This window comes from Echeneis naucrates, chromosome 2 (assembly GCF_900963305.1).
Source record: "Echeneis naucrates chromosome 2, fEcheNa1.1, whole genome shotgun sequence".
NCBI classification, from domain to species: Eukaryota; Metazoa; Chordata; class Actinopteri; order Carangiformes; family Echeneidae; genus Echeneis; species Echeneis naucrates.
This window is the reverse complement of record NC_042512.1, coordinates 3,820,520-3,826,519: the sequence shown is the minus strand read 5'-3', so window position 1 is coordinate 3,826,519 and position 6,000 is coordinate 3,820,520. Positions and strand designations below refer to the sequence as shown.

Below are 6,000 nucleotides of genomic sequence, written 5' to 3'. Positions count from 1 at the left end.
TTCTTCCTTGCTAAGCGTCACACCATGGAACCACAAGGATGCAGCTGAGGGTCTGCTGATGGTGTCCTGAGGTGACAGCAGTTTGTAGTCTGTAATATAATACAGACTGGAGTATAACAGACTGTCACTTATTTAGTGACCTGTTTTGTCTCAGCAAGAATTTGGTTCAGGTGCCATCAGAGGAAATGACATGATGAACAGCAAACAATGTTTGTTGCAAGGATCATCTGACTCAGTGATGCTGTTGGATGCTTATAGGGCCGCCGTTCTTAAAGTGTGGGCTCCACCCCACTGGTGGGGAATAGAGACAAACAAATTTATGCAGTCATGGATTTGATCATACTGTGATAAATGACATTCTCATTCAGCTGTGTTTTATATTGCAAGCAGCACTGAGTTTCTAACATTCAGGAATTGAAATGGGGTTTAAACAAAGAACATCCCTGGGTGGGCTTGAACCACCATCCTTTCAGATAACAGCCAAACACGCTGACCGATTGCACCACAGAGACACTCACTTAGGATCTTCTCCTCAAGAGTCTATGCAGCAACTTCCCAGTTGTGTCACCGTTTGAATGGAGTCCCTTTCAGGCTTTTACCTGAATTTATCTTATACCTGAATTAAACCACTCCCACAGCTGCCTGTCTGCTTTGTTTGGGCGGTTTCAATGGTCTTGGAAGGTAATTAGTAGCGATGGGATTCAAACCGACCCCTCTAAGAGACCGCAGAATGAATGCAGCACCTTGGACCGCTTGGCCAAACTACCACCTCCACAGCAGTAATGACACCCATGTCACATTATGAGAAACCTGGATGCTGTGTCCAAAGGTTTGGAGGAGAGAATGGCAGAAAGATGTCTTTGAAGCCTTTTGGACACACAACCAGTCAGCGTGAAATATCAGAGTGTTAGACAAGACTGAGTGACGAGTGACTAAGCAGGATAATGTGGAGCGGTAATTGAGGGATCAGAGTGTTGGAGAGCAGAACTCTTTCACTGTTTGGTTCTGAGCTGATCATTAATAATCAATCAATGAATGATCAATAATGTGTTTACATCTGACTCACTTGTGATTTTGGAAATTCTTTGAAGCAGCTTCAAAGGAGGAGTTTCATTCTGAGTATTGTGACATCATCAGGTGATGTATCAAAGGCAGCAGCTCTTCAGACTCACATCACAATAAGTTTTGTGTCTTATTTGGCTCCATTTGGTGGAAGCTGTGAACAGCAGGATTCAGGGGGAAGTGACCTCACAGTAAACATTGGAACTAAACACAGGAAGTAAGCTACAGGAAAGTAGATCCCCATATGTTCCTTTTGGCAACGGTCTGTTCCCCTGAGGTTAGTCTGCGCTGTGCAGAGTGCCCCCGACGTGCCCGGGGTCCTTTGGGTGCTCCACCTGTTCCAGGCCTCGTTGGCGTAGTAGGCAGCGCGTCAGTCTCATAATCTGAAGGTTGTGAGTTTGAGCCTCACACGGGGCACAGCTTTAGTTAATAATGAGTAGTTAGTGGTTTAAACCTCAAATCCTTGAACACTGTCTGGTTAACATGTTTCGGTGATATTAGACTTCTATGGACCTTTTCACTGCTCCGCATAGACAAGTATAAAGAATCACTTAACAGCTGTCATCTCACTATTTTCCAGTTTCAAGGCACAACAGCAGCATCCAGCTTCTCTGTCAGAGAGTTGTGAACTTCTGTCTCTGTATCTACAGATCAATTCATTTCTCTCCACTTCAGAGCACCAGAAGTCAGCTCAGTCAGCTGATCAGCTGTGAGAGCTGGATGCTCCTGAATCAGCAGGAGACATTTTACAGCAAGTCAACATCCTGTTTTCTACTTTTGGACTGAAACGGACAGGACAGTGATTTTTCATCGGAAATGTCTTGCGGGCTGACCCACACAGAGGAAGGCAAAGAGCATCTTAAAATATTCAGACCGTCCACTTCATACCATCCTAGTGGATCAGAGAAACCACAGCGGTGGACTGTTCATCTATTTACCATGTAGGACGGAAAACATAATTATTAACCTTTTAATTGTTTGTTGTTTTTTTTTTAATATTGTTCAAAATAAACTGAAATAAAATCAAATGGTGATGTGTGTCCATCTAAAATAATGGGAAATAGTGATGTGAAATGTGATGTGAAGAAATTAAATGGATCATCAGAAAAACACTTCCTGCTGCACCACAGAGTATGTGAGCGTTTACCAAAAGTGCAAACAGATGATCTGACCCTGACGTGAGTTGAACACGCAACCTTCTGATCTGGAGTCTGACGCGCTACCATTGCGCCACAGAGTCTCTCAGAAGTGCACCACTGTAGGAGTTGAAACGCAGCAAAACATATTAAATGACCAAAATAAAGATTTGAAGAAGGAAATACACATAACAGTCTGTGTTTTTTGTCAATTTTTTTGAGGATTTTTTGCAGTTCCTCATCAGAGACTGGCAGCTGGACACACATGTCAGGATGGCTCAGTGGTCTTTTGGAGCCCACTGAGAGACGTGCTGTGTTCAATCCACTTTCTCTTATCCAGCATACATCGACCAACAATGACTGCTAGAGTCAAATATCTTAACATCAGTTTGAACCAACATGAAACTAGCTGAGGTTTAAATAGTGTAACTACAGCTGCTGGTCATTAAGTCTCTGTGGGGCAATGAGCCAGTGTGTTTGGCTGCTAACTGAAAGGATGGTGGACAGGAACCTGCAGAGAGATGCTGTGGTTGTGAGTTCAAGCCTCAGCTGGAGCATCTGGCAGTCTGTGGATTACTCCTGGAATGAACTTAATAAACTTTGCACCAGAGTGTAGCAAAAAAAAAAAAAAATCTGTGATGTGTGCACGTTGTTAATGAAGCTCCAAAGACAATCATGGCCATGCCAGATAACTTTGAGTTCTGCCAACAGAAAAAAGAACCAAACTGAGCGAGGAGCCAAATGTTTGTTGGATCAGGAATCCTGAAATGTCTCTCTTTTGTGCAGTCAGGATGTCCAAGCAATCTCAGACTGTCCCTGTTTTACCAGCAGCTCTACAAGTTAATTGGTCTTTTTCTTTTGTCCTCAGTAAAATAAACTGCATTTAAAAGCTTCACAAAGTGAACAAGCTTCCAATGACAACTGTCCCAAGTAAAGTCTCCATATTGTTCAACTTTTGCCCAAATGATTTAATTTGAATCTGTGATAACAACCTTTTCAAAAGAAAAGCTGTTATACACACTACATGAGATTTTCAGCAGCACTGATTAACAGGAAAACATTGAGAACTCTGTCTGTCATATCTATAATATTGATCATTGTAACCTACAGCTGATGAAAACCCAGAAGTACTTTTTTTCTACAACATCTGACTTTAGCAACAAGGAGCTGCTGGGAGACATGAAGACTGTGCAGTTAAGTGACTGGTCAGAGAGAGTGCTGTGTCCTTTTAATGAAACTTATATGAATTTAACTCAACAACCTTAAACTTTATCAATGAGACACTGAACCCAGGATCTCCTGTTTACTAGATGTCTGTGATGTCACAAAGGTTCTAATGACATCACAGAGATCAAAGACAAAGAATTAGTTTACTTTGATTCATTTAAAGTGTGGATAATGTTCGGTCATGTTCGGTCAATCCAGCCACTTGTGAGTTCCCATAACCAGTTTCATTAAAAAAGGACTGTGAGTTTGAACCTTATACAGTGGTGGTATAGTGGTTAGCATAGCTGCCTTCTAAGCAGTTGATCTGATTGATATGAGTTCCAGCCAATGATCAATCGCCTTCTGCTAAAAACAGCAACAACCACAAAATTTCTGTTTCTCTTGTCCAGATACTGCAGGTAAACGCTGTAATACAGGAAGTGATGGTTTTCATCAGTTTGTTTCAGTGATGAGCAGGAACTCCATTGAGAGTGAACCACTGCTGGGGTTTGAACGCAGGATGTCCTGTTTACAAGACAGACACTTTAATCAGCTTAGCATCAGTACTGCCAGTTTCTCTGCAGTTGTTCTCTGAAACCGTCTGTATCTGTATCATAGAACAAGTAAAAACAAATGGGAAAATAACAGTCAGTAACATTTATGTTTCCATTTCAACATTTCTGAAGCACTGATTTACAGGAAAACATAATTTATCTCAGAATGGGGATCAAATCCATGACTGTGATGTTACTAGCACCACGCTCTAACCAGCTGAGCTAACCTAACTTTTGAGACGTCGAGGATAATTCTAATTCTACATGCTACATTCTACATGCAAAGCGAGTGCTCTACCATTTGAGCAGTCTGAAAGTGGCCTTACAGTAAAGACTGCCTGATAGCCTGCCTGAAGTGTGGGTGGTCAAAAGTTGACCAAAACAACTTTGTCCCCAAACACATCTTACAGCAGTCGAGAAAAGAAAAGCAGTTTCTGTCAGAAGCGGGATTTGAATTCACACCTCCAGGAGAGACTGCGACCTCAGACCGCTCGGCCAGCTCCAACAATCTATCAACGCTCCCACCAATATAAATCAGCACCCCTGAATACTGATTCTGTGATGTCACAAAGGTTCTAATGACATCAAAGCCTGTTACCGGCTCAAATCCACAGCTGTTTTTGCTGGATAGTATCTGGTTTGATTTCACCTCTTCCACAAAACTTAAGGATGCTCAACAGAGAGACATAAAGACTGTAACAGTTAACTGACTGGTCAGAGAGAGTGGTGTGTCTTTTTAACAGAACTTACATGAGATTAACTCAACAGCCTTACATTTTATCAATGAGGCACTGCTGGGATTTGAACGCAGGCTCTCCTGTTTACTAGACAGGCCCTTTGACCAACTAAGCCACAGCACCACTCTGATGTACAGCGATGTATTTTGGATCTGAAAATACCCCCAACATACGTGGCTGACCATCGTGACTTTTCTTTAGCATATAATTAACTGTCACATTAATGTCCTGAATGTGCTGTGTGTAAATAATGAGGTTCATCAAAAAAAAAAAAAAAAAACAAACGCCACAAATGTTCCATCAGTCACCATCAAAGGAGATGCTGATTCTGTGATGTCACAAAGGTTCTAATGACATCAAAGGGATCAAAGACTCCTCCCACTTTTTTGTCATGACCTCCACAGTCCACATGGCTCGTTGGTCTAGGGGTATGATTCTCGCTTAGGGTGCGAGAGGTCCCGGGTTCAAATCCCAGACGAGCCCATCTGTTGCCTTTCAGTCAATAAGGGTGCTAACTGTTACACTATGGAGCTGTGTGAGGTTTGCTGTCTGGTTGTTAGTTGCAGTATCTTGGCAACTGAAGCAAGAGCAATGGTAGTTTTGTGGCTCATGCTGTGCTGAGGAGAAGGGATATTGGTGATTGACTGCTTTTCACAGGAGACAAACTTTGGTAGGAGTCATGATGGTCAGCCACTTACTTTGCAATATTTTCATATCCTCTGTACATCTTGGTACTTCTTTGTACTACTTTTGTGGTGCTGAGCTCACCATTTGAAGCAAACATGAGAGAGTGTGACGTATGCATCTGTGTTGCGTGGGGGATCAATGATTCTGGTTTCATACCGGAGCTGCTCTCTGCTCTGATTACACTGATTAACATCAGCTGAGGTCCAATCAGAACCTGAGTCCAGATGGAGCGTTCAGGTTCGGTCTGACTTTTCTTTAAATTGGTTTTAATTATTTTGTTTTATTTTTATTGTGCATGTTTTAAAAAGTACTGAGACTTCCACCTGCAGTCTACCGGCTTCACTGGTTGGAAAGTGCATAGAATTGAAGTCTATGGGGTTTCATACAGACAGAGTGAAAGGTATCACATTCTGAGATGCTGCATGTGGTCAGTATGGGGATTGAACCCATGACCTTGGTGTTATCAGCACCACACTCTAACCATTGCCGTTAGCGTTGTATGAGGGAGCTGAGCTGCAGACCATTCAGTGTGTAGGGGGTTTGAATCCTGCCTGTCCATGTTGGTCCTTCTTGAACATTCTCTAAATATCCTTGGAACCTGTTTAAGGTTAATTCAAA

General features: G+C 42.3%; 1 protein-coding gene and 2 non-coding genes across 3 annotated transcripts in view; 2 read left to right on the top strand and 1 right to left on the bottom strand.

The window, feature by feature from the left end:
- LOC115057438 (NLR family CARD domain-containing protein 3-like) overlaps positions 1 to 6,000 on the top strand; it is a 217,258-nt gene that overhangs the window by 37,778 nt on the left and 173,480 nt on the right. The gene's annotated exons all lie outside the window — the stretch shown is intronic.
- trnaw-cca (transfer RNA tryptophan (anticodon CCA)) lies at positions 2,231 to 2,302 on the bottom strand. Its single transcript has one exon. It is a non-coding gene; the product is annotated as a tRNA-Trp (tRNA).
- On the top strand, positions 5,107 to 5,178 carry trnap-agg (transfer RNA proline (anticodon AGG)). The gene has a single exon. It is a non-coding gene; the product is annotated as a tRNA-Pro (tRNA).